Source organism: Passer domesticus, chromosome 1, assembly GCF_036417665.1.
Source record: "Passer domesticus isolate bPasDom1 chromosome 1, bPasDom1.hap1, whole genome shotgun sequence".
In the NCBI taxonomy this organism is placed as follows: domain Eukaryota; kingdom Metazoa; phylum Chordata; class Aves; order Passeriformes; family Passeridae; genus Passer; species Passer domesticus.
Window position 1 is genome coordinate 80,185,891 of NC_087474.1, and position 26,779 is coordinate 80,212,669.

The 26,779-nt window shown below is 37.9% G+C and overlaps 1 long non-coding RNA gene across 4 annotated transcripts in view; it reads right to left on the bottom strand.

Moving 5' to 3' along the window:
- Positions 1-24,800, bottom strand: part of LOC135304626 (uncharacterized) — a 116,454-nt gene extending 91,654 nt beyond the window's left edge. Inside the window, exons 1-3 of one of the 4 annotated variants that reach the window (XR_010365934.1) lie at positions 24,305-24,799; positions 23,826-24,050; positions 19,746-19,810 (exon numbers count right to left, since the gene is read on the bottom strand). This is a non-coding gene — a long non-coding RNA (uncharacterized LOC135304626). Of the gene's footprint in view, positions 1-19,745; positions 19,811-23,825; positions 24,051-24,304 lie in introns of all 4 variants that reach the window. The other 3 variants (XR_010365933.1, XR_010365936.1, XR_010365937.1) reach the window with 3 other exon arrangements.
- Between the last annotated feature and the right edge of the window lie 1,979 nt (positions 24,801-26,779).

Sequence of the window (26,779 nt, forward strand, 5' to 3'; positions counted from 1 at the left end):
CACGTTACTTGCTTTCTTCCACAAATCCTGCACTCCCCAACCTCTAGCCAAGGTCAGGGCCAAAGAGCTCTGTGCCAAGCCCACTCAACTTGGCACACAAGCCACCCGATCTCCTTGGCTTGGGATCAAACCTCAGAAAGCTTTCAGTGCACATCAGAGCTCTTTTACAGTCTGTTGCAGCACCAAGACATGACAAGCACACAGTGGCTCGGCCAGAGTGGCTGCAGGGCAGGGCAATGTCACCCAGCTGCCCTCTGAATGGCATCACTGGCACTTTGTGCCACAGAACTATGAGTGGGAGCAGCCTGGTCACACAGTCTCCCATCTTTGTCCATGAAATAGAGAGAGCTATGCTCTCTCTGTGTCTCCATAACAAGGACTGAGGTATTCTCTTGCTAAAAATACAACAAATCCTATTTTTCTAAATTAAAAAGGACAAATAAAAAATACTCAGCAACTTAGTGATACCACAGAGTTCCTCACCATCTCACTGATTTGACAGTTGCTTATTATGTATAGGAAAAAAAATTTTCCCCAAAAACAGCATTCCTATTCTTAATTCTGATGTTCATATCACATAAGGAGTTTTGCTAAAGATGAGTTTACTTTTGAAATGTCTAACTCTACACTATTTAAAAAAATCAAATTCAATATTAGCAGTCATTTTTTTAATTGAAATGAAATGCTTAATTTAAACAAGACACTATTTTATCTTCTTTGTAAGAATTTTCCTTCTTTGTAAGGAAAATACATACTTGATTTTGGCTGATGGTTGACTCTTTTCTTAATCCTTTTAAATTGTCAATATTACAATTACTAGGTAACAAAAAAAAAAAGAGAAAGAAAAAATAAGAATCAACATGTGCTTTTAAGGCTAATTTGCTAATACAAGTCAGCAGGATATAACAGCTCCTTCTCTGCAGTAGTAAGCAGAAAAAGATGCTCAATTCAGGGGTCTGCCTTGAGGTAACAGTGATTTCTAGGCAATGTGCTTATGCAGACCTCCACATGATTCAAGGTTCAAACACCTGGAGGATGTAGATGCTTACAGAAAACATCACAAACCTTGTGACTCAGAAGCCCATAGCACCACAGCCTCAAGTCTAGGACCAAAGGTTCCTAAATCACTAAGAGTACTTTCACACACACACTGTGAAACATTTGGAATTTTCAGAAGTCACAGGCTGTGTGTTCTGGCATGGACATTACAGCACTATTCAAACTTTTTAGGCCCATTTAACCCCTTTCCTTGACCTGTCAAGTCCTGGGTTTCATAGAACACCAAAGCATCAAGGCGGACGAATTAGTTGCCCACAAGTTATCACTGAAGTAAATTTCTTTTTTAAAAAGTTGTGGGTTTTTTTTTTTTTGTATTTTGTTTTAGTTGTGTTTGGTTTTTAATTGAGGCTGATTTCTGTTATCTAATTGAAAAAAACCAAAACTCCAGTACCTCCAAATCTGGAGGTGCTTCTCTCTGGAATTCTTTTTTTTGTCTGAGAAAATATTCTTACCACATTTAGTATTTTTCAGTTGTAACAATTTACATGTTGAAATTATAAATAATATTTTAAAATATATACCTAAAGTTATCTTCCTCCAAAAATTTTCCACTGCTGTTTGCTTCTAGATTAAAATGAAAGTAAAAGTTACTACCTGCCTTGTGGCAAGCTCTTTTTGCCTTTCAAAAAATTCATCCTCCTCTAGAGCCTGATCTAAGTGGGAAACCTCTCTTAAACCAGCGAAGCTACAAGACTTTATAGACAGACAAAACCAATAGACATGGTTACTCCCTTAACCTTCTTAGGTGGAAAAAATCTTGCCATCTGCTAAAAATTCCCTGCATCCTATCATTTAGGGTATTTTCCTCATAAGAATCTGATTCATGATAGTGAACATAGGAGCCATTTCCTATGTGAAGTCAGATAGATATTTTTTTACCCTAAAAACAACAGCTTGTTTTAAGAGTATTTCACAATGCATGAGAAATATCATTGAATGAAGGGTTTGGTTTAGCAAGACCAGAGCACAGTAATATTTGCCTTTCTGCAGAGGAGAAAGTTGCTCCATTTTTGATACAGAGACGCTTAAGAGGTCTTTGGACACTCTGTAATTGTGCCTACTGATTCTGTAGACTGTAGTTCAAATTCAGAATTTGCTACAAAGCTAACTGCGTTTATGTGTGAGCTGTGAGCTATAGCTCATTGGACTGAAATATTCCAGCATTTCACAGTCATGACTTCAGGTATTTTTGCAGACAATTAACAATGGACTGTGCAGTAGAATCTTTGTGCTATACCATCACATTTGAGACTTTCTGTGTGAGACCACAATAAACTCAAAACATTGAGGGCTGGTTTAAGGTGAAATTATAATCTTTTCAATTTATGCTCTGTGGAGCAGGAGGATTTGAGAGCTACCTGACACGTGTTGTAGAGGGAGTTAAAAATTTAGCCAAAATTGCCCTGTAAGACAGTCAGGAAAACAGTACTACCTAGTAAGGCACACTTAATACACAGACATTACTGGGCAATACCAGCCCACTTGATCATCCAACTCCTAATAAGCCTGAAGGCAGCTGAAAATTCCAGCCAGCAACAAATATTTACAGTGGGAAAAGGCTTGCAGGTTGTTTTCTGTCACCTGTAATACAGAGGAGAGCACATAGGTTTTGGCTAAAGTATGTAACATGCAAAGTATGTCACATGCAAAAATATTAATTATTTAATGACTTGCAACTGAAATCAGTTTTGCTTATTTTATATTGCTCTATTAGATTACAAACTCAAAGATTTTTATGTGAAAACAGATTTCCAAAGGGTGATGATAAGGCATAGTCAGGTGCTGTAGCCTAGTACTAGAGCCCAAGGGAATATTTTCTGTCCTTCCTTTAACTGTACTTTCCTGTAAACTTGCTGCCCTATAAAGTAGATGGCTACAACCAAGCTGATAAAAAGGCATCTATTCAATGCAGACTACACATGACATTGAAGCATTGCTCTTTTCTAGTTAAATCAAAGTCTGTAACACTACAGTTCTATACATTTAGCTTAGAACATCAGAGCAACTATAATCTAAGCAGCTCAGATTATTATATCACACCAACATGTAAAGTAAAAACCAGAGCAGGGTAGCCTCAGCCATTAAATAAAAAGTAGCATGAGGAGGAAATAACAAGTAAGAAGCTGAGTTTTAAATCAAGGAAGGAAAACCATGAAAATTCAGGCAGGATACCAGGTGGCTTTTTGCTCTTCTGCATGTAATTTTATTTTCCATATGGTCAAGTCTGCTTGGAGCACAGAAATTTGGGTCAGTAGGCAGTAAGTTTTGTTTGCATGCCAGATTTTCATAATGATTAAATTAGTTGTAAACAATGGCTTTGCTATCACCAGTGAAGCTGAATGAATGCTTAACTTGATTGTGAACATCGGGACTGAAAAATAGTGGTTTGTATTACAACATTTTATGATACCAGTCCCTTTTTTACCCCTGAAAATTGTACTACAGCCTTTCAGAGTGAACAAGACCTTTTCAGTTCCATATCCAAACACAAGGAGTAGCTCCCAGCTAAGGCTCTCAGCCAGGCTGGCTGCCCTGTGCTGGCAGAGCTGAGGTCTGCCCTGTACAGAATGTTTGTCATACCCTGTGCTGAGCAGGGGAGAACTGGGAATAGAGTCAGGAAAAGGATTCTTTACACAGATGCTGTCCACCACTGTTGAAAAAAAAAGAAATGTATGACCACACCTTGGGTTTAGCTGCCCTGATTGGCTAAGATACAGGATAAATTGTTATAACTTCATTTACTACAAAAGACTGGTTTTTAGAGCACATCCATGTTTGCATTCACTGTAGCTGTGAGCCATTCCTCAGCTAGACCAATGGTGTCAAGGCCACTAAAAATTGATTAAAGTAGTGAGGATGCACTAAGGTGATAAACAAATTAAACATATTCTGTGTAACAAATAATTTTCTCAGCACAATCTCTACTATCTTTTGTAAAGTAAGTAGTTAAAAGAAAATCAATATGGAATACAAGACATTTCATACTAATGTTGGAAAAGAGACATACCTCAGCAAAAGATATGATAGAAGCTGTAAACCATTAGGCACTACTAAAGAAAATCAACTAAATTTAATATCTACATTAGGATGACACATACATGTTTGCTGAAATTATTTATTTTGGCAGGTGTTCAGAAGCAACCTTATTTTTTAGGGCTAGACCTTCGTATGGCCTTGATTTTCTGAACAAATTCAAACACTTTCACATCATTCTGTTGCTTCCTGGACTGTACTGAGTTAAGAGTGTGTTCTGCTTAATGCCTTTGTAAATACAGGAAAGAAGTTAGCCGAAAATAGAGGGAGGATAAAGGACATGGGAAGTCAGTCAAGCAGGTAATATGCAATGCTGTAATTAAGAGAAAGAGGGTGAAAATGGAAAAATGTAAAACCCAAGCCAGACCTGCAAAAGCGTTACTGTTTCAGGTAATGTTAACATTAATGATGGAGTAAAGGTGACATTTTCCTCCTGTATTTACAGGAACATATCAAACCTCAGTATCTGAGTAAGGAAGTAATACTTCTTGTACCAAATCTGGGAGCATATTTTTTTTTCACTGACCATGCAGAGACCTCTGCATGAGACAGGACAAATTACTCTTCTGATTTGTTAACTGATCCCAGAATAATACATCTCTTTTCAAATGTCTCCTGTAATAACAAAACGTTTTCACAGCATTGTGAACACCACTGGAAATGGAGAATTACTACAAAATGTATACTACACATTTGATAAACCTCAGCTTTTCATATAAATCTAGCCCAATGCACAAATCAGTATTTCAAGCATCCACAAAACAATGTGAAAAATGAGTCATGTATTGTTCTGCTACTTTATCTTTTTTAACTCCATATTTTAATGCATCCCTATATTCAGCAAGTAGTGATCCCAGGGGCTCTGGCTGGTTAGACAGCTCCAGGCTGGGCCTTTTCAAGCTTTCCATAACCTTATGAGGGTGTTGAAACTCCAAGGCTTTATTTTCCCCATTAGAAATCCCCATAATGTAATGCAAGAGAATCTCTGCCACCTCAAGAAAAAAACTGTTTTGTGAAGCTTTCAGCATTTTTAGCAGGTAAAAAGCCTGTGCAAAAATAAGAGCGTGCAAATCAGTGTTAAGCTTTAACAGCTCAGCCAGGCTGGTCAGAGACCATTTCTATGGCTATGAATATCCTGTTGAGTTTCTCCCCATACATCCATTTCACAGGGAATAAAACAACAATGGAGATGTAACAAAACAAAAAAGAAAGGCAAAAAACATAGTTAGGAACATAGGGCCATGGATGTATTTGCAACATTTTAAATGATGCTGCACTTCTTTCTTTGACAGCCGAAGTGCCACAGAGTACACACCTGACTTGTGGGTGACTTGTCATTTGCTTAGTGACCATCTGCCCCAATGGGGAAGTTGAGGAAGCGTGAGAAGTGAAGCAATAGCTTGCTTTGCAGTCATTCCCAGGACACAGTGGTTTACTGCTCTTTATTTCCACCTGCCAGCAGCAATGATAAAACATGCCTCTCAGCAAGAAAGGGAGATTTTATCCATAAATTTTCCCATTGCTCCAGAGGTGGCTGCCAGAATGACCACTGTACTTCCACAGAATTAAGTGGAGAGCACAGAAGGCAAACATTTCTCTTTCCTCAATGAGGTCCTGAAAACATGTTTCTTCATATTTACAGGTGGAGAGGCAGGCATAGGTGGAGAATGGGAAAAGACTTCCACGGCCTGGCTAGTCTCCAATGCACTGCACAGCTGTTTTGGGAATCCACATCATCAACAACTTTCAACTTCTCTGACTAAGGCAACAACTTCAACAAATACTCTTCTCTCAGGCTTGCCCTGATGAGCATAAAAAAATTAATTTCTAGGTAAGTTTTAAAGGGGAAGAAGATGTAAAAATTATGAAAAGAGACTGAGAGCATTGTGAAGAATGATAATGCAGAGAAACAGAGTTTGGAGAAAGCGGGTCTTCACACAAAGTCCTTAAATTCTTCTCACTTGTGGTGGTGACCCCTAAGGACCCTACTATACTACCTTCTATATTAGCTCCACAGAAGCCTACTGAGGTCCTGTGAGATTTTCCTAAGAGAGCAGGGGAAAAGGATGTGTTCTAAGTAACATTTAAAATATAATAATCACTAGGTTTCTGTTTGTGTAATTTATGCTTAACTAATGCATAGGTATTTGAAAAATTATTTCAAGCTCTTGGTGCAAGTCCCTCTTGCCTCTTGCTGGAGACTGTACATGTGTGTTTTACTTGCTTCTCTAGGCTTAAAATTAATGTCTTCATCTGCAGAAATAACATCAGGATAAGGATGAAGGAAGAGGGAGAAGAATAAGAAAAAGCATTTTTAGGTGCTTGAAAACATCCATACCTATAAGATGGGGTCTGTACCCAATTTAGCTGAAGCTAGGATCTGGTACCTGGGTATGAAAGTAACCTTTTGATCTCACATAGGACTGATGCTGAAAAAACAGATTAGAGAAGCTGAAAACAGACTGAGGCGTCTGAAATAGCTCCCTCCATGTACAGATCTATGTAGATAAGAGACCAGCCTTTCATGATTGTATAATGACAAAAACACCAGAGACTAAGTGAAGTGATTCCATAAACACCAAATATGAAACTTGAAACTCTTAAAATTCTTTCAGTCTTTATATATGTGATGAATCCTGCAACTTTTCTAAACTTCCTACTAGCTAGTTTTATATATAATGAGAAATACTTCCCTCAAAGTGCTAAAATTTTAATATACTCACAACAGCAGTAGATCCATTATGAAGTAAGTATTAATTGAAGTGTATTTATCACTAAACCATAGAAAGAGAATGCCAGTTACTAGCAAGGAAATTATTAAAAGCACCTTTTGCAGCAAGTACTATTTTTTATTTTTTGAAGAAAGAACTCACCTGTATTTAGACTTTAATGAGGCAAGGAATCAATAACATGCTATCAAAAGAAACATATGCCACTTTCTCTTGAGGAGTATGATTAGCACTCCACAAATCAAAGTAAGGGTTATATGGATTCACTTAGCACATTTTCAGTCCTTATGCATGAAAAGAAGAATAGAGGAAACTTGAATGGTTTTGGTTTCCTTCCTTTCACCTCCACCTCTCTCAATGAGCCATAATTATCAGTGAAAAATAGAAAACATTACATTTCAATGGTTTCCATATTTTTATAGATGTTTTGTTTACTTTCCCATTGATTTGTCAAATGTCATTCACTTAAGTTTTTGGTTTTTTAAACTCACTGCAGAGAGGAAACTTTGTGACTTCTACCCTGAACTTGTAATGTGTCCACAGAAATAGCAGCTTTTAGGCCCTAAATGTTTCTTCTGTAAACATTTTCTATCTCGTTAAGATATTTTTATGCTAGTACCATAGTGCTCATTAGGTATGTTTGTGTTTTTGAATGGAAGATACTAATGAACTGACTCTCACATGCAGTTTTGTCTTTCATGCTCTCTTTTCCATTGTAATTGAGGACTACAGATGATTCAAATAGTAGAGATTTTTCTACCAAAAGTTTCAGAGAAACAAAGTCACTTAAAATTTTTGCTGGAACCCCAAACAATATATTTTTCTGAAGTATCTCATAGTTTGCTAAAGCTCTCCCTTCCCTCCTTGAGCAGGCTGCCTGTCTAAGCTCCAGCTCTTGCAAGAGATCACTCCTGTGTTATCTTCCTTTGTCTGCAGCAGAAGAACTGTATGAGCAGCACCTGTCCTAGAGAGGGATTCAGGGAAACAAGGGTGGCGAATGAAGTACAGTTTCAGGGAGGCACAATAGTCTGAATGTAAGAGATCTGGATCTTTAGAAGAAACCTTTCAAGTCAATTTTCCCTTGTCTTATCAAACCCTGGGTGGAAAAGGGAAGTGTTGGGATCCAGCTTGAGTGACAGGAGCACTAGTACAAGTTGCTTTAGAAATTAGCTGGGATAGGTCTTCCTGATATGCTCCATTCAAGATTTGGGCTTATTTTCCAAAAATAAGTTGGTAAAATGGAAATGAAACATTATATTTTCATTAGCTAATGGCAAGGTGGTACAGTGTTTTTGTCAGAGTTTTACTGCAGTAAGAAAGAAGTCTTCCATTGCTATGCACAGAGAAATGAGATGAACATCTTCATGTCATCTGTTGGCATAAATTGCTACCTCCACACACGTGTGCAGTAACCTACTTGCCCCCTGTTGCACGTGAAGTGGAAAACTAATGTCTGGCAGAAGCTGCCCATGCATTTTCAAGCCCATGGATTCCACACATGCAGGTTTCAGAGGTTTTTTTTAATAAAGTTTCATCCCTCAGTTAGCCCTACTAGTTTCCATTACTTTTAGCAGAAAATGTATATACACACTTACAGATGAAATGTTTGCCTTCAGTGACTGTCTAACATGAAAACCATTACAATTTACTAAACTTTCACTATTGGACTTGGCTTTCATTAACTTTGCTCTCAGCTATTCTTTCTATTATAAAATGTATATTATAATAAACCAATTCTTTCTGAACTTCACATTTATTTTAATTATTCTTCCTTTGGAAAAGATATGTGAGAAGCCAACTACACTTCATCAAGCAATATTGCATTAAAAAAATTATTTTAAACATGGCTAATATGAATTTAAAGCAATGGTGGAAATAGTCCTCAAAGTATTAAATGTCAAGATTTTTGATGCCTAGATTATAAAATATTTGACTTCAAGTTTAACAATTATAGGTTTATACTTGTATAGATCAGCAGCATTTGAAATTATATGTCACACCATCAGGAATGCAATTAATTCTTTCTGAGTATGCTATATAATTTTGGATATTATTATTGCTTTTGGAATTTGACAAAATTTCAAGAGACCAGACCAGAATCTCCCAAAATATTTACATAATTTTCTTTTGTAAAATTAATTTATACTATGTTTGCATCACTTCTCTCAGCCAGTATCTTTAGCAGCCTGGAGATGTGACAGCACAGTCAGTAAGCCATCTGGCCATACACTGCTATACCAGGTGCTACACAGCCCTTTGTTTACACATCCCAGAAAAACATCGAGCAAACAGATGTCTTGAATTCTCCTGAGCACAAGAATACTTCAAAATTAGCATGGCTGGTCTCTCTAACACAGATAAATAACAAGAAAAACAGACACAAACCAAAATATATTCTTGGTCTCAGGGCACCATCTTAAGGTCATAGGAAGCCTCTTTCATTCACATCCAGCATAAAGCCTTTTCTTCATGGCTTAGGAGAACTTGCTCTCCTTAAAACGGGAATAATGCATCACTAGCCTACCTGCATGTACGAAAGATAAATGAAAAACAACATCAAGAAGCTCTCTGCTCTCTGAATTCATTTGTACAGAGGGAGCTGGCAAAGTTAAGAAGAAAGCACTTAGCTCAAAAAATTCATCAGATTAGACATCACTCTTGAGGCACAAACTTACATCCCATTTAACATGTTGGAAGGAGGCTGGGAGAAGGACACAAAAGAAGCTTTTAAAGTGGCTGCTCACTTTCAATTTTCTCAGAAAAAGATAAGACAAGGACCACAATAAAGCCTGTCACAACAATTTTGGAAGCTGTAAAAGCTACGTTTTCCTTTCAAACAGCTCCTTTGAGCACTCCATGTTCTCAACAACGGTAATTGAACGACAAAGCTTTTACAGCTTCTGAAATGCTTGTCCCTGTTCCCTCTTTGCATAGATCAAGGACAGTAAGAGGGTAATTACTGACTCAGTAGTAATACACAGCCCACCAAAAGCTTGAAAATCAGTAGATATGTTATTTTTATGTTCTTAGCCCTTTGATAAAATAAGTGGACTGAAGAGGGCTTTTGAAGACTTTGGCTCTTCTCTTTTGCCAAACAGTTATTTTACAGAAATTAATTTTTTCTCTCAAGCTTCCATTTTAGATTATCTACCTGCAACGTCCTATAAGGACCTGATATTGACCTACTTGACCACAGGAGGGTCATTCTTGCTTAGGTATCTCCTCATTGTAATTACATCTACATTGCCTTTCTACTAGGCACTGCTTCATGCCTGCAGTGGTTCAGAGCGTTTTGCCCTACCAGGTCTTCAATTCTTCCTTGGACAAGGTCAAACTGTACCCATAGTGCAAACTGGCTGCTTTGCCTCCTAATCCAATGCCCATCCACACCATTCTTCAGCTGGAAAATGCAGTCTCACCTGTCCTGCAACACCCGCAGCATCCATCTGCTTCTCTCACGACACCCCTGCCAGAGGACTCTCTGCAGAAGGCCATATCAGGTGCTTGAGCTAAGTTACTCCTCAAATCCTACCCCTTCTCCCTCTGTTCCTGTTGCTGACAGGGACGTTACAACATTGTAAGCAGGTTTGGAGGGAGATGTGACATGAGTGAGGTTGCTTCCTCAGCTCTAGCTGCAACTTGTGTTACTTTAAAGTGACCATGCAACCATGGCCTGAGACATTTTAAGATTTGTGTATAAGATGAATGTGCCATACATGCACATGCACAGAAACACCAAACGAGGTTATGGATGAAGTGACATATTTCACAGCTGTGTGGTTTGCCTTTGTGGTGATGGCAGCACAACTTAGCATAGCCTAGTGCACAGATTATTAAGGGCAATGGGAAACTCAACCCTGCTCAAAATTAAGGCCTAAAAACCCACTAAAGAGCATGGATTTAGTTTTCATTGTGAGTGGAGGCCCACATGCCTATAGCTTCCTCAGCACTAAGGCACCACAGAGGCAGTTTGACAGCCAGCCTTGGCAAACTCTTCCACTTTCTCTCCATGTCAGCATCCACATTCATCTGAATCCTCAAACCTGGGATTAGCTTGTCTGCTTTCGTCTTCTAAACGATCACATTTGAATAACTATTACCTATCACATTTGGATAACAAGTCACATTTGTTACATTTGGACAAGTGTCATGACACTTGCAGGAACATCACTTGTTGCATTTTGTGTAAACAATGCTCACATAAATAAATACCAGCAGTCAGACATAATACACTATACCACATTCTTTGTCTTAACTGATAGCCCTTTAGAAACTTTACTGTTCTCTGTATCTAATCTGAGGCTAGGGCATCCAGATAAAAATAATTTAATATTCGACACTTACTTGCAGAATAAAAAAAAAAAAAAAGAAAAAAGAAAAAAAGGAGTCTCTGACTTTAAATTTGCAATCTACAATGCAGAAGAAGTTAAAATGTTTAGCAGGTCATCTGAGTGACACACATATACAGGTGCAGTTGTGATTCGCACCTTTGGATCAAGCCTATACAAGATATCTCAATGTACTTTTATGAAAGTATGCAGAAAAATGTGACATTAACAGTAGATTGCAAAAAGAGGCTATAAAGGACTCTTTTGTTTACTAAGTATGACCCTCTGCCTTTGATGAGGTTATCTAACCTCTTCATACAATTATGTCTCTGATGAAAACAGAAGTGAGGCAATTTTGAAGTGATACTGGAAATGCTATTTCAACAAATCACCAAAGGGAAGCTGCCCTTTTTTCTGCATTACAACGAGCTACTTCAAAACCAACCAAAGCAAACAACAAGTATCAACTGCAAGGCTGAAATATGGAAAATAAAAGAAAGGAAGCTAGAACTACTGGTACCCTCAGCATACATCTCTAAGTCAATGCCCCAAGCCATCCCAAATCAGCCTCCAGAGAGTCCTGAACTCTTCTTGACATCATTCACTGATGTTAAACATTTCTCCTGTTTGTGTGATAGATAAGTGCTAATAACTACTTGCCTCACCCAGAAATTAAAAAGCTTTTGTTATGAGCACTGGAGAAATGCTACAGAAACATAATAAATTTTTTCAAATGAGGTGTAAGAGGAGGGGAGATAGAAGGAAGGAAAAGAGTGGAAGGGATGAAGTTCTACATCCAAATAACCAAAGTGTAAAGTAGAAATTTGTTTAGCTAAGTGAACAACAAAAGGCAAGACACAAAGCAGTGTGCAGATTTGAGCAGTAGAAGAGCAGGGTGTACAGAAGAAAAAAATAGAAAACCCAATTTTATAAATACAGGAGGATCATGTCTAAGGTTACAGGAATGTTAGATATTTCAAAGCACCAGTGAGTTATTAATAACAAGATTTGACTACAAAAGAGTTATTAAGTTAAATAATTATGGCTTGAAGACTAGGAACCAAAAGCTGTTCTGGCTTCTACAGACAAGTCTTACACCCCAGCGACTTTCCTGTCTGCTATTAATTCTGTGTGCACTTCTCCATAGGGAAAGCAGCTGTCCTGACTCCCTGCTGCTGGCATCAGAGAATGGGGCTCTAGGGACACTTCTTTCCTGGGTTACAACTTCCCAGTCCCCAGGGTGCTCCTGGATCATAGCCTGACTCTCCTTGATTCAGCTTCGTAGCTGATGATATGGATCATGCAGGGAAGTGAAAACACTGTGGGGCTGCTCTCTCATTGATGCTCTAAATTATCAATTCACATATTTCTGGAGTTTTAAATGATGTAAATCAGTAATCTGCCTGTAATTGAGCTAGGTGGGACAGAGAGACCAAGACATGCAGCAATGTGGAAAACTGGTACTGCTTAAAAATGGTCTGCACATCAGACATCAGTATACAACATTTTTCTCCTTGCTGTATGAATGAAGCCAGTTCAATCAGCACATACACCTACCAGCAGTGAAAACAACAAATCAAAGCTTCTAGTAGCACATTAACAGAAGGATTTTTTTTTAAAAATGTGCCTTAGAATGATGCAGACTTATCAGTAATACCAGGAATATTGAACAACTACTAAATAAAGCATTTCTGCAAGGGAAAAATTGAGCATTTTGCTGTGGTGCTCATAGTACTCAGACATTTAGGAAAATTTATACATTTTAAAACAGTCCTTTATTCCCACAAGTTCTTCTAACTACAATAGTTTAACACTTTTTATTCTAATCATTGGGATGATATAGCTACACTTTCAAATGTCGTTTTTTTAAAAAGTAAAACCCAAGTGGCATTGGGAAGGATTATTCATGCTTCTAGTAAAAATGCAACAACATGTGTTGCACCCAGAAATATTCTCTACTAAATCCCACTAAGACATGTAGTTAATCCACTTTCCATAATACAGCAGTAGCCATAAGGCTTCTGTATAAAATATGCTTTTAAAATAAGTCTATTCTGGAATAGACTTAACTAAAATGGAATCAGGCAGCTCACACTCATCACAGAATAATGAGTTTCTCAAGTTGTGCAAGGTGGCAATTACTTTGAATAATGTAGAGATGGGGTTGTAAAATAAAAACAATAGCATGCTAATATTTAGATAAATATTTTTAGTAAAATCTAAAATTAAAAGTATTTAAGTTATTTCATGCTGGATTTTTAATAGTGGGCTTTATGGTTTTGTTGGCATTTAACTTTTCATGTAAAAGGTGGAAACAAGTTAATTTGCCTCAGCTTTTTTTTTTTTTTTTTTTTTAACTGAGACAATTTCTAACCTAAAAGACTGTGATTGAAATTCAGAAGATTGCACTTTGAGTGTAAGCATTTTTTTCTATTCTGGAAATTATAGGAGAAATATAGCAGAAAAATTATACTATAAATCAGAATTAAAAAGTGATAAGATTTTTTAAATTAATCCTTATTTAGAACAATTAACTGAAGTTATTTTCATACTTTAATCAATTTCAGTCATGTCATGGTTGAAATACACTTTTTCACAGTCATGTTCAATTTCTAAAGACAAAGCAACTTAAAAAAAATTATCTTTTGGCATTTCTAAAACTTCAGTTAATTTTTGTTCCCTCACATTAAAAAAAAAAAAAAGGCTGTACGAATATCTCATGTGTCTTAATTTTGATCAAAAATTCTAGTGTTTACTTTGGTTCTTCTTACCAAAATGTGCCCAAGATACCTTTGCAACGTTGCTTAAAGAAAACATACATAGTCAATATTAGGACATGTTTTTTGCTTTAAAAGTGGTTTATATAATGTTTTAGGCTGTCAGTACTCCTCTACATAATATTGACTCCAAAAAAGCACTCCAGATTTCATTTTGCATGTGTAACCTGTAGTTTGCTCATAGGATATTCATTTTTAAAAGGATATTTCTTCCAAACTTTTATTGAGCCCAAAAGATTCCTTTGGGGGTCTCTTGTTTTTGTTTAGCGACAAAATGAGATTAATAGTTATTTCTCTAGCTCAGAGCAAAGGTGACTTTTTTCCGTAATTCAAAACAACGTGAAGTATTTGGGTACTGGTCCAAACAGGGGTCGGCACAGAGCTGCAATGCCTCAAGAAGAGACTGTAAGCTGATTTACCATGGTCTTGCCCCTGCTTTATTTCCCTCCTTGTTTTCCTTTCTGAGCTCTGTCTCTGGGGTAGACTGAGGGAACGAATGCCTTGTTCAGAAAAGCCTTATCAAGAAATAATATACAAGGTTAAAAAAAAAAGGCAGTGGAGAAAGAAAGCTGAAAACAATGCCATAATTACTTGCTATTTTGTAACTCCTTTTTAATCACCACCAAAATCTTTGAGATGTATTTTAAACCATTATAAGAATAGTAATTAAAAAAAAATCTTTGAAAGCCTAAAGGTTTTTTTCTGTCCTCCATTTTTGGAGGATGCCAGTTCTCAGAAAAATTGTTCTTGGAATTGAAGAGTGCATTGTTCTCATGGCAAGAAAGAGTAGTACAAGAGCCATGGGAGAAGGCAAATGCAACCATGCTGGAGAACCATTTAGAAACACAAATGTTCTGCAGGCACATTTCTATGGCCTTCTGTCATGGAGTGATCACACCAGTGGACAAGGGAAAGGCTCTAAAAGTAATTTTTGTGGATTTTGTAAAGCCTTTGACGCAGTCCCTCACAACATCCTTTCATCTAAATTGGAGAGACATGGATTTGATGGATGGACTGCTAGATGAATAAGAAATTGGTAGCAGGGTACTTGTCAATGGCTCAGAGTTCTGTTGGACATCAGTAACAAGGGGTGTCACTCAGGGGTCCATACTGGGATGAGCAGAGTTTAATACCTTCCTCAGTCACAGGGACAAAGGGATCGAGGGCACCCTCAGCAAGTTTGCAGATGACACCAAACTGAGTGGTGCTGTTGGCACACCTAAGAGATAGGATGTCATCCAGAGGGACCTAGACAAGCTTGAGAAGTGGGACCATGGGAGTCTCATGAGGTTTAACAAGACCAGATACAAAGTTCTGCATACCTGGATCAGGACACCAAAAGCTTTTGTACACAGGAGATGTTTGAAAAGAGGATGCACTTTAAACCAAACTGTTTTGCTTATTCTGTTAGAAAGCAGAACACTCAAGTACAAGTTCTGTTTGCACCTCTCCAGGAGTGTGCCACACAACATCTCAAGGCTGAAAGGATATTTTTTCAGCCACTGCTGCTTTAGTAAACACAGGATACTCAACATCTTAGTCTGCTTCCTCTTATATGAACATTTAGAAACTGCTTCCTCTTATGAGGAGTTTTAAAATTCACTATCCTGCTTTTCAGCTACTTGAGCTATAGCCTCATAAAATGGAGGTGAAAAATATGACATAAGATGCAAAATAACTATATTTATATTAATTCAGTAATACCTATAAATCATTATAAATATATTTTAATGTCATATGTATATGAAAGCTTGTATGGCATCTTCCCTTTTATAGTGAGCAAGATGACTACTTGATTCATAACAGTTAAATTATCTTCTTTTGAAGAAGATATCAACACACAGCAAGTCACATGAGCTAGAGGTGAGAAAATTATAAAGATGTCTAAGGTGGATTGAAATTAATTGGAAAGAAATCAATAGAATGAAACAGTAAAAAGTTAACTAAGGACGAAGGGAAGGGAAAGATTTCTCAAAATATGAATGTGTTGCAGAGAATGAAATGCTTAGCTCTTGTTTCCTCTGTGACCCAAGCAGTCAAATCTTCCAAATTCCCTTGTAAAATTTCAACCCTAGAGCCATGAAAATGTGCAAGGCTGGTTTGCAGCTTTCTATTATGCAGGTATTAAATACAATGCTAGTTTTCTTCAAAGTATCACTTGTAAGCAATTACTAAGTTTGTTTTTGATACCATTACTAGAGAGGAGAAAATGCAGTTTTCTCAAGCACCATCTGATTTAATTTTTCTTACACACCACTTCAGAAGTTAGCAAGGAGTTGACCCTTTTTCTTGTAGATCCATACTAACAAACAATTCTCCACATTTTCTGCACTAAGAATAAAATTTTAAAAAAAACCCTTAATAACATAACAGGAAACCAGGCAGGCAGCAAACAGCCTTGGAGGCAGAAACTGGTCTGAAATTTAAAGTGTCATGGAGTAGTTGTCCAAACTCTGACATGGAAAAACATACAGCACCACCTTGTGAACTTCCCCTAAAAACACTCTTAAAAGGACTGATAAAGTTGGCAGCACAGACTTAGAGCATGATGAGGTAAATGAATGAAGGCTTTGAAGGTTGGATTCAAGATGTATGTTCCAAATGAAAGCATCTTTTAAAACCAGTAAAAAAATATTCAGGTAGTACAGAAATAATAGAGGAACTAATGAACCTTGGAAAAGTTACCTGTAAGTATATTGAATAGGGAAACAAATACCATGAGTGTTACCAACTTCACCACAGTATGTGCCAGTAGTTCTTCTAAACAATAGCCAGATCTTTGAAACTTCTGTACTTCTGCCCTCCAGGGAATGGGACAACTCTACAGCAATAGAGCCACTGACAGCATCTACAACCAGCTCTGAATAAAATGACAAAACCTTTCTGACAGCTTTTGCTACTTCAGTCCAAGAGCAAATACACCTGAGACAATAAAATTCAAATGTACAGCCACTGCATCCCTCACACACAGAGTGTGAGAGATGCCATAACCAAAATGTTTTTGCAGAAGAGGAAGCCTTCACTCTGCAATAAAAATTCCTCTTATGGTAAAGTTATCACCAGGGAAGAAAACACTGTCAACAGCTCCAGCTGTTCTATGTGAAGGGTTCATCTATTACCTGTAAGAAAATTAGTGGGCCAAAAATATTAATTGAAAACTTCCATATCTTCTCTGACCTTTTTATGGCCAGAAGGCTTTACTTGTTACTCTCCTCACCAAAAATCACAACAGAGTAAGTGAAACACTAACTTCAGTAAGAGCGAAGAAAAATTAATTTGAGTTTCCCATATTCATGTGACAGCAAACTTTGAAGATACTTATTAAGAAAAAAAAAACAAAAACAAACAAAAACACCCAAACCTGAGACAACAAGGATACTTTTTTTTCTCTCTTAAAACACAAGTTTACTATTTTTTCTCTTTTTCCTTTATACATTTTATTTCAGTGTTCCAGTCTGATTTTGCACTGTTATTTTAAAAAAGATACATGACTATAATTGCATATTATATGCCAGGGAAGATTTTAGCAATGTTTTGTAAAAGAACAGTATACTTCAATACTCTTTATCTCTGCAGAAATGGTATGTCTTTCATAGCCTAGAACTACATTTGCCTTGACTCCTGTTTTGCAAATTACAGTTCACAGTTAATTCCTCAAATAAATGTCTTCCAGCATTTGTTTTTATTTCAGTAAAATATACTCTCGTGTTCCCTTTTTCCAAGTGCTGCACTGCTTTCTATTTTCTGTAAATTAGTAACTTTTCATGACATGCAACACCAAATCCTTTACTAAAGGCAGCATGAATTGCATCATCTCATTTCCTTTGCCAGCAAAATAAGGGTTTTTTGCTAAACAAAAGGATAGTATGCAGAGTTGTGCTGAACTCCTGCTCTTTTTTACTCTGTTCTTTATGTCTTTAATTACTCTTATGTTTATAATTTGCTTTTAGTCTTCGTGGGCTATAAAGTTCAGATTGAGAGGCCCGTAGAGGACCAGAAATGACACTGTCACCTGGCACAGCGCTCCTGGGAGCGAGGGATGCATTTAGAAGTCATCAGACATAGAGGGTGCTGTTGTACTGAACATCCAGCAGTGATCTTTGTGTAGATCTGAAACCACGCATTGTCTTTTTACTGGCTCTTACAGCTAAAACTCAGGATATTTACTGTCATTTATTAAATAATATTTTAAAAATGCTACTAAAAATAACTTCATTTTTAAAAAAACTTCACTTTTATTCTTTTAAAAGTGAAGATGGCATCTCATCTTCATGGTTTTAGTAGTAATCCATTTTCTAGTTTATAAGCCTATAAGGAAAACATTCATTTCAGTGTCTGATACCAGCTGTAAGTTTCAAGCATAATAAGAATTATAAGATCAACTCATCTTGTAACAGTCTAACAGAGTCTTTGTCTTTTTTAACCATGAAGCATCAAGAACAAATTTGTCATTTTCCACTTCTCTTGCTATTAATACTTCCCTCAAAGCAGGGAAAGGTGCCAGTTTAATAGATGGGCGACTTAAAAGAAAGAAACACTTTTAAAATATTTGTCAATTTATATGGGATATATTTTTTTTTGATGTACAGAGTCTAATTTTAACTTGAGCATTTCAACAGGCACATTATTACTTTTAGGCTGTCTTGCTCAGGTTTCTGATATATTCCTTCACTATCAGTACCTGAGCAAAGAGATAAAAAGTGAATTAATCGGCCTCTGTAAGCAAAGGAGTTCTCTCTTTCTGTACACTGTAGGTTAAAGATGGCTTAAAAAGTCCAAGCACCTGTGCATTATTCAGAAGCCTCGGATTTTGGAAACTTTTTTCTTCAAGCAGAGGAGAAGAGGGAAGTAGTAGGTTCCTCCTGCTTCTCTAGCTCCTGCCCAAGTAACATGGTTGTGAAGAGGATTTGAAATATACAGCTGGTATATCTTAAAGGCTAAAAACAGGGTAGAGAATCAAAAACTCATTTGAAAACACATCCTTTGCTACTCCCACCCCTAATTATTTTCGTTACCTTTATGACAGACAGGTAGGAACAGGTGCTGTCTGAACACTAGACTGGCAGGATTGAAAATGCAAACTTCATGTTATTAATGGATTTAATTTCTTTTTCTTAAATAACAAAATATTTTGTCTCACATATAAACATTCTCTTTATTTCCCCAAAGAAAAAAATATCTTGACATCCCCTGAGCAATGAAAGCTTGTGTTGTCATTATGATACTTTACAAATTTTATCTGATCCTAGTTTTGTGTTGCACATTTGCAGCATATACATGAGTTCAAAAGAGGTAAGGACTCTGCAGTATAATGCTCACAGCTCTTCTCTCAGGAATTCGTAGTGCAATGATGAGAGCACTGAGAATATTATGGCTGCCTAAATTGATGCACAACTTATGCAGCCATAAATTGTGTCACCCCACTGGGCTATGGTAGTTTGTCCCCTTGGTGGAGATTTTGCCAGGAAGATATGCATTTGTGCATTGTGGTTTGGTTTAGTTTGTTTGGTTGGTTGTTTTGTTGTTGTTTGGGTTTGGATGACTGATTGATTTTTTGTTTTAAAGTTAAATAAATTCTATATGAAAAACAGAACAAAACCACTTTTTAAACTGCAGTTTTATATTATTTGCTATACTGGTGTGTATATAAAGGAACAATGGAGAGCCTTGACTGACCCATGGAAAGAAAAATTGATACAAGCACGTCAGCTATGGCAGTCCCTGAGGAACCATTGTTGTCACGTTTTCTGAAAGAAAACAGGAACAGATCTTTCCTACCACAAATTTAGATCACAAGCTCTGCAGGACATGAACTTCACCTGTTTGAGTGTCCATCCCCTTGCATCACGTGCCTCAATGATGACAGTAATCCTTTTCAAATGCACTGCAAAAAAAAAGTTAATACAAGAGATTCAGTTCAGTGGATTCAGTACCAGCACAGTCAAAATATACATACAGAGCCTAAAATGGCACAATTACAATGTCAAAACCCAAAATCAAATTCTGAAGGCATTAGAACCTTGATTGTTAAATTGGGCCAGCATGTGGTGGGAAACAAAACCAAAGGAAATGTATGGCAAATCCAACTTCACCACTGGAGTCAGACAGACAGCAATTTCTATAATGAAATTTTGAAGTATGCATTTTGATGTCTGGTTGCTGGGAATTAAGGAAAGTTAAAAATTACTCAGCTCCAAAGAACTAGTTGGTTATTAGTTTTTATGGGGTCAGCTGAAATCATGAGCTGCAAGATCTGAAAACTGAGGTTTGTCCATCAAGGCAAAGGACCAATTTTAAGCATAATAAAAGAAACCCAATGGCTGTACAGATGACAACTCAGTAATCGTTTGTAACTGGAGAACATCAGTTCAACACACTGAGAGGAGCATTTACAAGCTTACAGGCTCTTTAATTACAAAAAGCTGACTCACTCGCACAATGCATTCTCATCTAAGCTAAATCAGGAAACAAAGGCTGGGCTAATAAAAGGTGCTCTGAATTTCAGCCAAATGCTTTGAATCACGGCAGGTCTGTTATCCTGTAAGTATTCTTGTGACAGAACTGTAGACTCCAAGTAGCTCCATTTCTAACCATCTCTTTACTACAGACAATTGTCTGAGAGCAAGTCAGTCCAAGTGGAATACTCTTTTGGAGCCCAGTCTGACCTGTGGTGGAGAGCCGGTGAGCTGAGCCACATCATCAGCTTGTGTCTAACTCTGTGGCAAGAGAGGTCTGCTTTTACCATCTCAGCTGGCACAACAGCGAGCCTTGCTTGACATTCTGTTCCCATTTCAAGAAGTCTCCCAGACTGTCAGTCTCTCCCATACCTTTTGTCTGATCATTGCCTTTTGATCCTGGCCTTGGTGAATAATCAGGTTTTCACTGATGTGTCTGATGTCCTGCTTTGTTTGAAGTGGTAGACCTTGCCAGCACTTTAACGTTCCACTGAATTTCTTTAGTGTCTTCTGACTGATCTACCTGCATTGCACATAGCCTGCAACTATATCCCTGTTCCCTGTAATTTGTAATTGAGATATGGTCAGTTTCCTTTCATGGTTCTATTGTATATTACTTAATTTAAATACAATTTTGCATGTTTATGCCAGCTATAATTGTGGAATTAAATAAAACCGTGAATATAGCTATCACCTGTGATGAAATATTTGAAATTGCTATTAGAAACCTACAAAGAAGAAACACTAGAAGCGGATTTTCCCTACTCCCTGACTCCCACATTCTGGGATCTGACAAGGAAGAGAATGGTAGCTGGTCTTTCTACATCCTTGAGAAACTGCAAAGGTAGGATATTTGGAATAATATCTGTGGAGAGTTTTGCGGTGTTATTGCATTGCTATGGTAACAAAAACAGGCCTAATTTCAAGCACATCTTCCTATCTCCTGCTTGTCTTCCCAGCTCTTTGAAATGTATTATACAGCACTTCTGACCAAACAATTCCAGTAACTCAAAGAAACACATCAATAGTAGTTTGTGAAATTGAAATGGGAGGTCATATTTAATCACTAGATTTCAAGAATAAGGAAAAATGTGAATTAATGACTTAAACACAAAAGGAAACCCACTGCACTTCAGAGGACATTCATATAGCACACAAAACAATTGCCACATTGCAGAAGCTAGAATATTTCCTGTGGTAAAATACAGGTATTTCCTAAAATTAGGGTGGATAAGCATGAGAACAGTTTGTGGCATGAGCTTTAGCATTACTTGAAATCCTTTCATTCAAAGAGAGTGGTTTTGTAAGACATAGGCTTTACCTTAGCATAGTGACAAGGTAATCAGCCCAAAATGGAGGAAAATTTTATACTGGCTCTATAAAGATAGGAGATTTTTAAGGTTTATTATTAGCTGTCAAATTTTCTGAAATATTTTATAAAAGCTACCACCTATAACAGGAAAAAACTCACTATTCCTGCTTAGAAATAGCAGACTGTTTCCTCAGCCCTTCCCCCCTGCAGCAATAAGAGTTTGAGATTAGTGCTTTAACAAAATGCAGGAGAACATGTTATTTAAAAAAAACACCCAAACAAACAAACAAACAAAAAACCCCAAAACCAAACCAAAACCAAGCCAACAAAAACAACAACAAAGAAAGAAACTATAAAAAAAAAAAAAAAAAAAGAAAACAAACCAACAAACTTCCTACTTGTTTGCAGAGGGGAAGAAGCACAGAGAGGGTCTATTTTTCTCTGAGATAGCATCACCACGAGCTTGTGCTGAGAGAGCACATCAGACCCCACAGGAATAGACTGATTCCCAGTACAGAGGGTTAAGACTGCTACTGCTTCTTCCAAGAATTGCAGTTAACTTGCCTCAGCGCATGCATTTCATACACCAGCAAACCCAGAAGTGTTCCTTGACTTAGCACAGAATTGTAGCAGCTGTAAAATGAGATACTTTTGTTTCCCATCACTGAAGGGCAGCTCAGCAAAGGTACCTGGAAATAATCCCCTGTGTTAATTGCCTTCCAGCAGCTATAAGTATTCTTTAACTGTATAAACTCCCCGAGCAGGCAAGCAAAGTAAACATAATTCCCCAGGTTAAACCCTCCAGTAATTTTTATTCTGCGTGTAGAAGCTGGTTTGGATAAAAGAAAGAGAGGAGAAATATCACAGGAAAAAAGCACAGGAAATCAAGGATAAGAGGAGAGTCTGCAATCCAATCATAGAAAAAAAGACCAAAAAAAAGACAGTCCTGGCTTCAAAACTGATACCAACAGCTTCATATCACCAGCAGCAGATGTCAGCTGATGTGAGGATGGTTCTGTCACTCAGAACTCCTCATCTTTCTTCATAGCAATTCAGTGTGGGAAGGGGTGGTTTGCTAGGGAGAGGGGATATCAGGAAGGTTATTGTGCTCGTGGTGTCCTGCTAGAGCTTTAGTGAACAGCCAGCTCCCTGTGAGCCTGGATGGACACACAGATGGTGGCAGAAACCCAGGTGGGCTCCTTACCTGGGGGAAGAACCAACTTGGTGGGAGCTTCTGCAGCCATGGTCTCCACCCAAGACCCACTTGCTTGCCTCAGCCCTGAAGCAGATTCTGCTGAGAAGGAAGAGGAAGGCCCCAGAAGGCTGTCAAACCCCCTGGTGCTTTCAGCTGCTCTTTCTCCACACATTTATATCAGGGCAGCACTTACCACAGTTTTTCAAATGACAACTGAAACAGCAGCCCTAAGTACTGCTTTTGGCATTGCCTGGTAATTGGTAAATTGGCTGAAGCTGTTAAATGTGTAAATAGGCTGTCATTGTGCCACATTTGCAGAGCAAGCTTGAGTTTTTAGGAAATTTGCCTGCCTGTTTGCTTCCACACCTGCCCTGTTCTTGGGTTGCCCTTCCCAGAAAGAATCAGAGCAAACAAACAGGTAAACCCTACAACAATTGTTGATGAAAGAACACACAACATTTTTTAAGTCACACAGTCTTTATGATTGTCAGGCCTTTTAATGCAAACGGCTTGTTTTGAGAAAATTCAGCACCCTGGGTTGTCATCCTTCTTCCCTCCTCCCCCTTCCCTCTCTCCCCATGGTCAAGGAAATGGAATGGTCAAGGAAACGGTCAAAAAAACCCAGAAATATCAAATGTCATGCTGCAGTTTTTCTGCTGTAAAGAGTTCATTTTCCTATTTACAGTACTGTCATGTGTGCTAGAATGAGCAGCTAGAAATCTTCCCCAACAAATGCTCTTCACATCATTCTCTCTGTAAGTCTGACCCTTCCTTTACAAATAATGCTAAGAAATCCCATCTTATTCAGTCCAGTTACACTTTAAAGTATATCTGTGCACCTGAAAGCATTTCTTTTTTTCTTCTGTCAATTCTGACACTAGAGAAACTATGTTATAGCACGACAAATTTCACTTCCTGTCTGCAAGAGAGCCCTTACCATGCTTATATCCACAAACAAGCAGAAAGTGAGCATGCCATATATGAGGCTATTTATTTCTTCAGCAGTGATCACAGGAGGCAGGGAAGGCCCCTCAGTGAGTTCCTCTCATTGCAGTCATCAGACAAGCAGGCACTGTGTGGGCTCACAGTAGGAGACACAGCGCAGTGCACAGGTAGTTATGGAAATGGAACACCCAGCAAAGGTTTCAACGTGCTGTCAGCTCTGGCAAGAAAAAGCATAAGTATAATTAGATTTTCAGTGGCACAGGCTAGTTAGATCTCAAGCTACCACACTCCTCAAGCAGAAAGGGCATCGGGTTGTAACAATGTCAGCACCCCGTAGGGTGTGAAGTGCAAAGCTGTGTTTTTAATGATAAGGTAGGAGCAGGGGATAGATATGCAATTCATGCATATTATCAAATGCTCATGACATCTTTTCAATGTGGTGGAGAAATACTTACAGCAGAATTAACTCACTTGGTCTTTGTGAAATGAAATCAGCCACTATGAAGAGGGTCCCACGGAGAGTCAGCTGAGTAAGGACAATCACACCAATATGGCTACATGTCGCTCTCCTTTATTAAACTACTTTGGCAGGTTTATGTTTCTCTATACACTGCCTCATGCCACTACTGCTTAATGCTCATTGGCAAAGTGGCTGTATTCATGCATACATGTTATTTGTTGATTGGTTATCACGCTCTAAGCATTTTTAGCTAAGTTGCAAAATTAGCAATTCCCATATTGTGTTTGCCATCTGTCTTCATCCTTGCACAATGCTTATTCTTCCTTGTTGAATCTCTTTGAGGACGGTACATGGTCTATCTTGTTCCAAGGATAGCACATGGTCTTCAAAGTAACTCTGTAATCTGCAGGCAAGGGATGTCCAATTCTTGTAAGAGTACAGCATGCTCTTGTTCTGCCAAGAATTCTTCTACACCACTAAGTATTAGCAAGTATTCCCTGCAGTTTCAAAGGATCCAGTGAGGCCAGAGAGGCAGGGGGAATGGGCTTTCCTTAGTCACAGGTCATCAGGATTGCCTCATTCCTCTCTGTGATTTCACCACAGGCCTGCCCCCCAGGCCATTGCAAGGGTGCAGGATGCTTTGCTGATGTACATTATGGCTCGGGATGTGACCTGCTGATTTTCTGTTTGCCACAGGAGCTGCAGCTGCAGCCACATCGTCTGTCTGAAAGGGTGTTTGTTCATCAGCAGAGGGTCCCACACACCAGGTCCCCATTGCTCCAGGTCTGACTTCTTTCAAGTGGAAGCGAGTGGAGAAGGAGAGCATAGAATGTGCCAACCTCTCTCTCTGGCTGTCAGTCTCTAAGTCTATATAGCTGTGCTATCAAGTATTTCATTAGAGAACTATGTGACAAATAATAACTTTTATTTTGTATCTGACATGAAACAGATGCTACAGTCTTCATATGAATGGAAAAGGGTGCCCATTTCAGTTGTTTGGAAATGTTACAAAAGCCCCTATTACTTTCATATCATGGATAGAATAGTATAGACTTTTAAAGAATTTTCATTGGATTCTACACTGTTAAAACCACGGCATTGTCACGCCATTTTTTCCTAAGTATTTGAAGAGGTAGTTTTGATTTAGATAAGAATTCACAGTATTCACAGAACTTTTGCCACTTACCTCTAAACACACATAATAAGAAGCAATAATAATTGCTTGCAAAAACAAGTAAATGCATCAATAGAAAAACTGCATAAAGCCAGAGATTTAACTACTTTGTACCAGACCATTCACTTCACCACAAAGGGTAAAAAAAGTATTCTTTTGGTGTTTTAACTGTATTTCTCTTCAAAAGTATTTTTAAATTTCGTGGAAATGCAATTTCCTTATTACGTATTTTCTCACTGTCATTTTCTCTAGGCAACAGAGAAAGGTGGAGAAAATATGGATAAAATGATTTAACTGCTGGCAAAGAGTTCCTGCAGAGAGGGCTTAACAGATTGTTCTCCTAAAGTTTGTCAAAGAGAAACCAAAAAGCAATTTTAAGTATTCATTACCTAATTCTACAGTAAGAAAATGCAAAGGATTTAGAATACAAAAAATTTGTAAGTTCTTCAGTGTTGTGTAGAAGAAGTACAAGGAATAAATAGATTTTTATGAAATTTACAGAAATGAATTTTCAGTGAAGCTGATTAATAAGTTTTCAAAGGAATAATCAAACAGTGTAATAACAAGAGCAGCAGATCTGTAATCTCTTTGTATATGCACATCAGATGATATGTCTTTTTTGGAAGCCATTTAGCTAAACAAGTTGTTTTGCTGAGTAAATTACAGTTAGGACCAAAAATACCCAGGAGGGTAGTACCTATTGTCGCTTTTTGTATGAAATGAACCCACAAACCAGAGAGCTCAGACTCTACTGATTTTGTTTCTTCTTGTGTGACCCAGTTATGGGGATACATACCGAACTAAGCAGTTTCCTGTGTCCTGGCTCTTAACAAGCAGCTGAGAGATAAACCTTTCTCTCTTACACAAGACAGTGTTTGTGTCTGTCAGAAACATGTTGAGATTTTTCAACTACAGCAAGCTCCAGCCTATTCTTTGAGGGTAACTTCCCATCTGTGGAACCAAAGGGACAGACCAGGTAATCAAGTCTAAGTATTTAAATATAAACATACTATCCACTCATGCAAAACAAAGGAGTCAGATGGCAATTAGTCTTCCCAGTGTTCAAAAGTCTGGGTTCCACACTAAGGTTAACTTTGAGCTCATAGTCCATTTCAAGTTTAATGCTCAGAGTGATTTGGACCTGGCAACAGTACCTACTTTATTTAGAGAAATTAAATGTATCCTCCAGCAGCTGGCCCCTAGGAAATTTTGTTGTTTGTCTTACTCTGGGCTTTTACCACTGGGGATGTAACAGGTTGGAGATAAAATTACTTCAGATCAAAAATTCCTACAATACAGAGGGTTTATGTCT